The following is an 11,944-nucleotide window of genomic DNA, read 5'->3' on the forward strand; positions in this document are numbered from 1 at the left end:
TTTCCACTAGAGCAGGGGTCCCTGTCCAACCTGCACTTTACATAGGTCACGAATTCATTCCAGTTATGAAGAATCCAAAGCAGAGAGGGAAGAAGCAGGTGGCTGGCAAATGCCCTCAGAAGGATGAAGGATCAGCTTGCACTGTGAAAGCACCACGTTTCTCTGTGTTCCAGGTTAAGCCGAATGATCTCCAAGCCCCAGGCTCAGCTCTAATGCAGGCGATGAGGTGGGTACTAAGGTAAAGCAATTTCCCTACTGCAATTTCCCTACTGCTATCGTTGCTCAACATATCAAGGTGAGCCAGAGGAGCACACACCACGTTGTGCCATGGTGTTTAACTACCTGAGCACCCCTTTGTTCTACCTGTGCTGGCACACGACTTTCACCAAGCTCTTCCTCATTGATCTGTGCCTGAACTCTCCCTTTCCATCCTGCAGGACTGTCCCTGAACAGCTCCCACCACGCAGAGGCTTTTCCACCTGGGACATCCCTGCCTCTTGGAGAAGAAACCTCCAGCCAGGAGCTCACCCACAAAGCACCATTCAGCCCATGGCACAAAGCAATTGCACCCAAGTGACCGAGTTCAGCCTGGCAGGGTTCACAGAGGACCCAGTGACTCAGGTCTACTTGTTCCTGCTCTTCCTGCTCACCTACGTTGTCACCATTGTGGGCAACCTGGGCATCATCATCAAGAGCAACAGATAAATGGGCTGTGGTGCTCTACGCTGTGGTGACTCCCATGCTGAACCCCTTGATCTACAGCCTGAGGAATAAGGAGGTGAAGGAGGCGTTGAGGAGGCTCACAAAAATATAATGATCTTGAATGGTGCAAGGTTAGGTCCAGACAGAATGGAGATGTGGGGTAGAAGCTCAGCTTTTAGTTAAGTATGGACAACATGTTGGGGGTCTTCTGCACCCAGACTTATGTGATGCACTGGTTGATGTGATTGAGAATACAAATAATTTCACTCTCTGAACTTTGATAATTATATTTAGTAGTCAATTTCACCTAATTGGTTAATTAGTAGTTTATTTCATGTAATGAAGACACAGGTAGTCAACTACAAGCATGCGCTCCTCTTCATCTAATTATAAGGGGGGACCTGATCTCTCTCTCCAACTGCCTGACAGGAGGATGGAGCCAGGAGGCTCAAGGAAAGTTGATAGAACACCTTATCCTTGGTGCCATCTTAAGGCATATCAAGGATAAGAGGGTTATGAGGGGCAGTCAACATGGCTTCAACAGTGTCGTGGTTTAAACCCAGTCAGGTAATTCGTTCGCTCACTTCCCCCCCTTTCTTGCCCTCCCCCTGCTCTCGGAGGGACGGAGAGGAGAATCAAAAGAATGCAACTCCCACGGGTTGAGATAAGAACAGTTTAGTAACTAAGGTATAACACAAATCACTACTGCTACCACCAATGATAATAATGATAAAGGAAATAACAAGGGAACAGAACACAACACCTCACCACCCACTGACCGATAACTCGCCCCCCAAGCCCGACCAAGCTCCGACCGATACCTCCTCCAACCCTGCAGTCTCCCAGCCCTTCCGGCTAACTCCCAGTTACATCCTGGGCATGACGTGCTGTGGTATGGAATAGCTCTTTGGTCAGTTTGGGTCAGGTGTCCTGTCTCTGCTTCCTCCTGGCTTCCCCTCCTCCCTGGCAGAGCATGAGGCTCACAAAGTCCTTGGCCAAACCAAAACATCTCTATCAGTTCTGTTCCCGAGCCGAAAGTCAAAACACTGCACTGCACCAGCTACCAAGGAGGAGAAACATGACTGCTACTGCTGAACCCAGGACATTATCCACCCCTTATTCCATACCATTCACGTCATGCTCAGATCCCACATTTTCAATATACCATCACTCTTATCTCAGTGCACTCTTATCTTAGTGCATGGACCAGTCCCTATAAAGCTGCTGCGTCCATCTGGTCCATGTCAGGCTCCATCTCTTGTAAGAGTCTTCCAGAGCAGGAGAGACTGTGTGCAGTGTTCACACTCGTGAATAACCTGGGCAATAGTGTCCATTGTTAAGTCCACCCCTCGATCCTGAGTCCATCTCTGTGTTTCATCTCTGCTCTGATGGCCTGAAGTGCCATGGGCCCACCAGGCTTAAAATAATTCACTGTCCCCTTAAGCAGTTTCTGCAGCTTGTTGCTGGGGACTCCATACAGCTGCCTTCCATCTCCGACGCTTCCAAAGCACTGGAGGGGCCCAGTGGACTAGATACTTGCCCATACTGTCCCACACACCCTGCCACTCATGACTCTCCAGCCTTGGGGAAAATCTCTTGGTCCCCCTATATTGTTGTCTAACCCCAGACAAGACCCAAACCTGACTCTGCTTAACTTTTGAGATCAGACAAAATGGTTGTGGGTAGAACACAGCCTGTGTGTGTGCCAACATGCTGATCCCCATCACAATCAGCAGGCAGGTCCCAAGGATACCCAAAGGCCATTCAGAGCCTTCAGAACTCTCAAACGATGCTGCTGTGCTTGTCACTGGGGCTGGTGTAGCTGCTGTGCTTGCCGGCTCTCCCACCACCGGCTTCTCTTTTCCTGAGTCCAGCTCTTCCTCCTCTGCCTTGCTGGGAAATGCTGCGTGGTCTCCTGCATCCTCCTGGGGCTCGGCGGGTGGCTGCCGGGGAATGCTCTCGGCCGTCGCGGGGCTGGGCTCCTCTGCGGGGCTCGGCTCCTCCGCGGGGCTCGGCTCCTCCACCGCCTTCTCCCGCTGCTCAGCAGCCGCTTCCTTCTGCTCCTCGACCGCCCCGGCCTCCTCCACCCGCAGCCGTCCCCTGGCGGCCTCCGGCCCCGCTCCCGCCGCCGCTTGGTCCCCGGGGCTGCTCTCCCGGGCCGCTTCAGCAGCCGCCGGCTCCCGGGACCGCTCCCCCTCAGTTCCCCGCAGCCTCACGAAGATGGAGAGTAGGGTGAGGGCCAGGCCGGTGAAGGGCAGCCGGACGGCCAGGTACAAGTCCCCGGCCACGTCCGTCCCGCCCTGCTGCTGGAGCCCACCCGTATTACAAGCCATTGCCATAAAGCACAGTGAGACAAGAACCTTAGCCCAGGCCCCACACTTGATAAACACTATCACAGCAAATACCGGCTCTAAGTAAGTTACAACGGTCTGAAGCTGTGAGATCAAGAAGAACAACTCTGATACCCAATAAATCAGCATTGTGACGAATGACTATTAATCCAATCTGTCGTTATCTCAACCCTTCGTGCCCCACGTTGGGCGCCAAAAAGAACTGTCGTGGTTTAAACCCAGTCAGGTAATTCGTTCGCTCACTTCCCCCCCTTTCTTGCCCTCCCCCTGCTCTCGGAGGGACGGAGAGGAGAATCAAAAGAATGCAACTCCCACGGGTTGAGATAAGAACAGTTTAGTAACTAAGGTATAACACAAATCACTACTGCTACCACCAATGATAATAATGATAAAGGAAATAACAAGGGAACAGAACACAACACCTCACCACCCGCTGACCGATAACTCGCCCCCCAAGCCCGACCAAGCTCCGACCGATACCTCCTCCAACCCTGCAGTCTCCCAGCCCTTCCGGCTAACTCCCAGTTACATCCTGGGCATGACGTGCTGTGGTATGGAATAGCTCTTTGGTCAGTTTGGGTCAGGTGTCCTGTCTCTGCTTCCTCCTGGCTTCCCCTCCTCCCTGGCAGAGCATGAGGCTCACAAAGTCCTTGGCCAAACCAAAACATCTCTATCAGCTCTGTTCCCGAGCCGAAAGTCAAAACACTGCACCGCACCAGCTACCAAGGAGGAGAAACATGACTGCTACTGCTGAACCCAGGACAACCAGGGGGAAATCATGTTTGACCAATCTCTTAGCCTTTTATGAGGAAATAACATGGTGGATGGATGATGGCAGAGCAGTGGATGTGGTCTACCTTGACTTCAGCAAAGCATTTGACACAGTCTCCCACAGCATCCTCACAGCTAAATTGAGGAAGTGTGGTCTGGGTGATCAGGTAGTGAGGTGGACTGCGAACTGGCTGAAGGAGAGAAGCCAGAGAGTTGTAGTCTATGGGGCTGAGTCTAGTTGGAGGCCTGTAACTAGTGGAGTGCCTCAAGGGTCAGTACTGGGACCAGTATTATTTAATATATTCATCAACGATTTAGATGAGGGAATTGGGTGTACTATCGGCAAGTTTGCTGATGACACTAAGCTGGGAGGAGTGGCTGACACACCAGAAGGCTGTGCTGCCATCCAGCGAGACCTGGACAGGCTGGAGAGTTGGGCAGGGAGTAACTTGATGAAATATAACAAGGGAAAGTGTAGAGTCCTGCATCTGGGCAGGAACAACCCCAGGTTCCAGTATAGGTTGGGAAACGACCTGTTAGAGAGCAGTGTAGGGGAGAGGGACCTGGGGGTCCTAGTGGACGACAGGATGACCATGAGCCAACACTGTGCCCTTGTGTTCAAGAAGGCCAATGGCATCCTGGGGTGTATTAGAAGGGGGGTGGTTAGTAGGTCGAGAGAGGTCCTCCTTCCCCTCTACTCTGCCCTGGTGAGACCGCATCTGGAGTATTGTGTCCAGTTCTGGGCCCCTCAGTTCAAGAAGGATAGGGAGCTGCTGGAGAGAGTCCAGCGAAGGGCAACAAAGATGATTAAGGGAGTGGAGCATATCCCTTGTGAGGAAAGACTGAGGGAGCTGGGTCTCTATAGTTTGGAGGAGACTGAGGGGTGACCTTATCAGTGTCTATAAATATATAAAGGGGGAGTGTCACGAGGATGGAGCCAGGCTCTACTCAGTGGCAAACAATGATAGGACAAGGGGTAATGGGTACAAACTGGAACACAAGAGGTTCCACTTAAACTTGAGAAGAAACTTCTTCTCAGTGAGGGTGACGGAACACTGGAACAGGCTGCCCAGGGAGGTTGTGGAGTCTTCTTCCCTGGAGACATTCAAAACCCGCCTGGACACATTCCTGTGTAACATTATCTAGGTGTTCCTGCTCCGGCAGGGGGATTGGACTAGATGATCTTTTGAGGTCCCTTCCAATCTCTAGCATACTGTGATACTGTGATAATCCCCATCAACTGCTCCACACCTTTGCTTTCCATTCCCCTGTTGGCAGCAATAGAAGCCATGATCTCCATGGCAGCCTGATCACACAGAGCACAGGAGCTGTGGTGCTGTTCAGCAGCCTTCAGACCTGATACGTGGCAGCCCCTGGCAGCCTGGAGCAATGGCATTGCCTGCCCTGATGTCTCTCCTGTTGCTTTCCTTCACAGAGAGCTGAATGGTGATGGGCAAACACAGTATACATAAAACACCCCAAAATACATCAGCGTGCATTACCTCAGCCCATAGAGCTGCAGCCACTGCCAGGACCGTGGTGAAACCTGGAGCCATGGCTGAGCCTTAGGGCTATCCTAGACACACATAATAACCTAGGCTGGAGGGAGAAGGTCCATGGCTGGATTCAGTTGAGTAAGGATATAAGTGGTTTTCTCATTTCTTAACAACACACAACTAGCAGGCACCCAGGGTCAATCAGCTGAATCCTGCTTTGTTCCCAAAGCTTCCTGATAATTCCCTGGTTATTATTTAACCCAGCCAACAGTTGTTTCCCTCCTGAGCCTTGGGGACAAGGAGGGGCAGAGGTTTCTCTCCCTCGCTGGACCATATGTCAATGTTTGACTGCTCTGACTAGAAGTCTACTGTTTATGTATCTGCAACTTACTTATGTAAGTACTACACAAGGGGAAGGAGGAGAATGAGGATGAGGAGATGGCCATTGAGTGTGTGAGCCCTTAGCAATGGGAAACAGCAACTGTCTTCATCCTCCTGCCTGAGGTGGGTGTAGACAACTTCAGCTGGATCTTCTGAACCCATTTGAAGGTGTTAAAGCCCTGGCTCCTGTCAGCTGCTTTTTTCTACAAGGAACAAGTCCCACTCTTGGTTTTGTTTCCTCCTTTTGCAAGCAGTAAAAAGCCACCCTGAGGTTATTTAAATTTGGCGGCATATAATGCAAAATGTTGTTTCAAAGGCCAGTTTTGGGTCCAAAATGGGCAGGTGGAATCAGACAGACTTCAAAAAGAGAAAATGCTGAGTCCTGCCTATGAGGAGGACTTGCTCTAAGCACTAAGACAGGCTGGGGGGCACCTTATCAGAGAGGGACGAGGCTCTTGTGGTGTCCACCGAGTTGAAATGAGCCATCAATGTGTCCTTGCAGCAAAGGCACCCACCAGCAACATGAGAAGAGCACTGGTGGTGAGTCAAGGGACCTTGTGCAATGAACATCTGAGCACAGGCTGGGGAATGGGGAAGTAAAAGCTGCTTTGGGAAGGGTGGAGGGAGAAGATGAATTGTGCTGAAGAAATGGTCATCTTGCTTGAAAAGGGGCTGATGGAAAGAGTGAAGTGGTAGGGAAAGGAGGAGGAATGCTCATTTCTCAACAGGCAACATGTGTATTTGAGGGTCATCTCCTCATCTTTTTAAGGCCTCCATATTTCAGGTTAACATGAACAGCAGTCATCTCGTGTACATCTATATATACACACATGTTCTTTAAATATAAGGAAGAACAGAGGAAGAAATATATGCAAGAATAATTCAGATGAGAAGGGGTTGGTTTTTCCCTTTAAGCTACAAGCAGATGAAATTGCATTCAGGGATTCTGGTCTCACTTTAATTGACTCAAACATCACTAAAGAGTCAGAAAATCACTCCAATTTGATTTCTTATCTATTTAATGCAACACTAATTCTTGTGGCAGATTAAGGCATGATATTATTCTATTTACTTGTCCTTAAATAAGGACAACTCCCACAGACAGCAAAGAAATCATCCCAAACAAGCCTCCTTCTTAAAAAGAATTTGGATGCTTATGGGAAGATGCTTATCTTTTGCAGGACCAATTCTTTCCGTAACAGAGCAGCCACAGCTTTAGGATTTAAGCTTTAAGATTATTTGTTTCCATATAGGAACTATTGACTATTATTTTATCAAGGTATTATTTTTCAGTATATTATTTAGGACCTTCAACCATCATGGTTTTCTCTCCTAGGAATTGGGTGCAGTCCTAAAGGAAACGCCAAATCCTGCATTAACCTCATGCACTGTGTGTTCCTATGAGCTGGGAGAAGTCATTCAACCTCTTCCCATGTTTCTTTGTCTCCTGCTGTGTTGCAGAATGACTCTAAGAGCAGGACCATAGAGTTCTGGAGGACTGTGCAAGCAAGGCAGGGGGTGGCCCCCACAGGTAGCTGGAGACCAGACCTGGGAGGAGAATGTGGAGGAAGCTGTGGGGGGCTAACCAATACTGTTATGCCAAGAAGGAGTGGCTGAATACCACTCCTATATATGTGTGAACTGCGTCACAAATAAAGTAGAAGTTGCTTATCACCCATATTGGGTTGGCCTGTCTGCTTCTCCTCGCCGCTTACAAATGGCGCCCGAACAGGGACCCGGACTACAGGGCCCTGGTCGCTGGGGACCCGGATTACAGGGCCCCAACTGGCAGGGACCCAGGATACAGGGCCCTGGTTGACGGGGACCCGGATAAAGGGCCCCGGCCGACGCGGACCCGGGATACAGGACCCCGGCCGACGGGGACCCGGGATACAGGGCCCCGACTAGCGGGGACCCGGATACAGGGCCCCGGCCGACGAGGACACGGGATACAGGGCCCCGACTAGCGGGGACCCGGGATACAGGGCCCTGGCCGACAGGGACCCGGATACAGGGCCCCGACTAGCGGGGACCCGGAATACAGGGCCCCGGTTTAACGGGGACCCGGATACAGGGCCCCGGTAGACGGGGACCCAGCATACAGGGCCCTGGTCGACGGGGACCCGGATACAGGGCCCCGACTAGCGGGGACCCGCAATACAGGGCCCCAGTCGACGGGGACCCGGAACGGAGAGTGAGCGGCGCCGGCAGCAGCGGCCGGGAAGCGTGGGCAATGCTGCTGCGGTGGCGTGACAGACCCGGGTGCTTGGACTAACCGAAAGGAATCCGCCGCTGGGGCGAACCAGACACTGCTGCGTCGGGAGGCCGATCCGGAGACCAAGGTTACAGGACGATCCAGAAGAAGACGATCCGGAAAAGGCTGGCTATGAAAATGGACCGAGAGGTAGCCCTGGACTTATTACAGTGCTTTTTATAAAAGCGGGGAACTGAGCCCTGAACTTTTTACAGTGCTTTTTATAAAAGCAGGGAATTGAGCCTGAGACTCTAAAGCAGCTAGCAGGTCTAGTGGCTAGGGAAGGCTAAGGGGTTTTTTTTGCAGATCCTAATACAATATTTGAGGAGAGTGAGTGGTGAAAGTTTGGTGATGAACTACTTGACTCAGTGCTTAATGATTATAAAAAGGCAAAGAAACTCGGTAAACCAAGGAGGGAAGTAATGAACTGCATAAAAAGATACAAGGCAGAAAAGAAAACTGCCGTGGTAGCAACGGAGAAACTAGGAACAGACGTCCCCGGTCGATTGAAACCGGGGGAAGATTACAACTCGTTCCCCCCTTCAACTCGCGGGAGCACAGGGTTCCCACCCCCCCCACCCCGCACCCCCCCCCCCCCTTCCTTTTCTCCCCCTCCATCAGAAGGTGCCACGGAGGAGGTGTAACCCCCTGCTCCCCCACCACCCCAGTTCCGAAAGTAGGGACTTTGAAAAGGACAGAGAAAGTATATTAGAAGGTATACGCATGATAAATGTCGAGGAATCCGAAAGAAAGAGGGCGGTGCCTCGGTGCCGGATCGATTGCGGCGCCATTTTGAAGCACGCACTAATAAATAGAGATCATGCGCTAGTGGGAGATTTAAAGGAACTGCGAGCCTCTGCAACCCACTATGCCCTAGAGTGGAAATTTTTAACTCAGTCACGGAGGAGCCAGGTCTGCAGATGGCCACATACCGAACGAGAGACATCTGATAAGAAAGACACAGCTGCGAGCAACGGAGACCCCGAGTTCGGCACAGGATTGGCCCCCAAATCCCCTGAATCCGAGCCAGATTTATATCCTCTGCTTCCAGACCCTGACTCTTTTTCTCCCGGGTGGGTCTGCTCAGACTTACTGGCCCTGGAGACGCTCAGTTGTAACAATGGGTAACCAAATATGTGATCATTACTGGGGAATTTTCTGCAATGGGCATCTTTGCATATCCTGTGTTTACTACACAGCAGGGGGCTAAAGAGTGGGAAGCTCTTGATCTCAAAATAGTTAAGGAGGCCTGACAAACAGTGACCACGTATGCGTTAAAATCCTCTTATACTCAAGCTGTGTATGTTATGATTTTTTCTTGCAATTGACAGGGGGAGCCCATACAGTTTCTCTGTGATACTCATGTACTAGAAGTTGGTAAATATAAATATGTCCGGGTTTCTATCAGCCCTTGGAGAACTTTGTAGATACTGCTGGCCACTTCTTCCAGCACAGGTTGGCCACCGGTGTCGGAATGAGTGTGCATTTTGGTCAGTATAAAAGCCCAAGCCTCATGCGATGTGGGGGAGACAGCCTCTGCGGGGACGCCCACTAAGGTTGAGCCTGCCACCTCGCACTGCAACAATGCTTCTAGGAGCTGGTTTGCTGTTAGTCTCCACAGGGTCCTTGTGCCACATTCTGTACGTGGAACTGTAGTGGGAGTAATGATTGTCTGGATTTTGTGCTTCAAATATTGTAGTTGTGTGGAGCGTGCTTGTGGGATCCCATACGCGTGTGCGTGCGTGCGTGTGTTGAGGGCAGACGATGTTCTGTGTGGTTTTTTTGGTGTTGGGTTCATGTAAAAGTTTTTAACGGGGAGCAGTTTAACATTTTGGGCATGAAAGGGTTAATGCAAAAGTGCAGTTGCCGGCAGGTATTTATGGTTGCTGCTGAAGCAGGCAGGCAGCTGTAGGTGCTGCCGAGCAGGCTGGGGTTTGTAGGGTGAGCAACTTTGGATTAAAAAAAAACAAAAAACAAAGGCAACGATGCAGCAAACTCCTCGCCAGTTAACAACGTGCAGTTTAACCTGTCTGCTTCTGAAGAACTGATAACCTGGGGGAGGGGGTATATTTGTGTCCTCCTGCCTACAGGTCCACAGCAACTGCCTGCAAAGTTTGTGAAGCTTTGCCATGAGCTGGACAGACAAATGGAAAAACCTGATGCCTCAGCTACAGGAGCTGACCATGAATATCCCAAGCAGAATGAGATAGAGGAAGAGAAAATCTAATGATTGCAAAACGTCACTTGGGGGCAACTGAAAAGTAACTGCTTGAATATGTGTGCTTGTAAAGTAGCTATTATTAGAGGCTGTGATTTTGTGTATAAAACCACCTGTATTTACTAGCCAGTCGCTAATAAGAAACCACACCTTGTATTATATAGATTTGTCACTTGTAAAAGAGATGTTAGAGGATGGAAATTTGAAGTAGCTGCTAGAAAATGCTAAGGCAAAAGCTGGAAAGATTCTAATACACGGATAGTGTTATAAAGCAGATGATGGAACAAATTAAGAGGTGGGAGAATTCCAGTGGTAAGAAATTTCTTTGGCTAGACCCTCGCTGCCATCAGCATCTTCAACATGCTGCTGCACCCTGTAATAGTTACTCTGCTAATGTAAATTTGTGTGTGCCTTGCTGTAGTAGCGACTTGGTACTGGATGAAGCAGGTGAAACTCTGCATTGAAAACAAGGTGCAAGGACTGAGGCTGACAAAATGCCTGCTACCACAGTCAAGGGCAAGACTGGGTTGGCCTCTGTGTTTGCCACCAAGAAGAACCTTTAGCTCTGCTGTTGGCTGCAACCCAGCAGGCATGGAGCGGTGGGGACACATGCCATGCCAGACCTTGATGTGAAGGATGGCCTCCCCTGTTATCAGAGAACCATACAGCAGGAAAAAGGGGCAGGCCCAGCAGCCTGTAGTTGGCATATGTCGAAGATATGATCTAGCCCAAATCTGCTGCTCAAGTAGGGTCACCCAAAACATATATAAAACAAAAAGGGGGAGATGTGGAGGCAGTGTTCTCAAAGGAGAATGGATAATTAGTACATAAATTCTGAATAATCCTGAAAGATACAACAAGGCCATGAGAGGCCCGAAGAAGCTTAAGCAAGCAAGAAAGAAGCTGGAATTCACTGAGCTAATGAGAACTGTGGACTGTTGGCAAGCTTTCGAGGTTGAGTTCTCACACCTGTGTTTGACCAATTATATGTTAGTCACTAAGGGTCTTCAAGACATATATCTAATCATAATATGCCAAATCACTGTAAGTGCATGTAAGAAATAGTATACAAGGAGTTAAGGCTTTGTGATAAATTTGGCAATCGCTTGATCACATTGATCGTCTCTGCGTTGTCCGTGACTCCTGCGTCAACAATCTTGTAGTGTTCATGACTGCAGATATAATTTATTACCTTTACATAACAATACTCTGTAATCATAGACCCATATTTTGTGAACTTACAAGAAAAACAGCCATATAGACTACCAAATATTTTATGCAACCAGCAAATTCAAAGAAAGGTAAAAGGAGGTAAAATTAAGTACCAAGAAGCATATTTTGGTGGCTTCCTCCAAACCTTCCAGAGGATCAAGTTTGTTCTGCTCTAGATCTACAGGAACAACAATGGGTGGCTCCACATCTTGATCTTGTTCCCTTTCTTCCACTTCAGTATGCTCACGTTCAGCCAGGGAACTGATCTCTCTCTAAGAGGAATACAGCATTATTGACAAAATCTAGATAGAAAAAAAGGCAGCATATGCTGTGACAGCTGTAGATAATACTAGTGTATCTGCAATCAGCATTTTCTATGAACATTTTAAGACTTGGACCGTGCTCAGACCCTACTCCAGAGACAGGCTGCTGCTACTGCTAAGAAATACCGAGTGGGTCATTTTGAAGGGGAACAGTGTTAAATGGTCTGCAGTGCAATATCAGGAGCAAAATTCCTCGCTCCGACAACGCTATCGCTTTCTATTTGCTGTTTATGATG

Source organism: Pezoporus flaviventris, unplaced genomic scaffold (assembly GCF_033815535.1).
Source record: "Pezoporus flaviventris isolate CSIRO_AGI_PZ_B2104156 unplaced genomic scaffold, CSIRO_AGI_Pfla_v1 ptg000116l, whole genome shotgun sequence".
In the NCBI taxonomy this organism is placed as follows: Eukaryota; Metazoa; Chordata; class Aves; order Psittaciformes; family Psittacidae; genus Pezoporus; species Pezoporus flaviventris.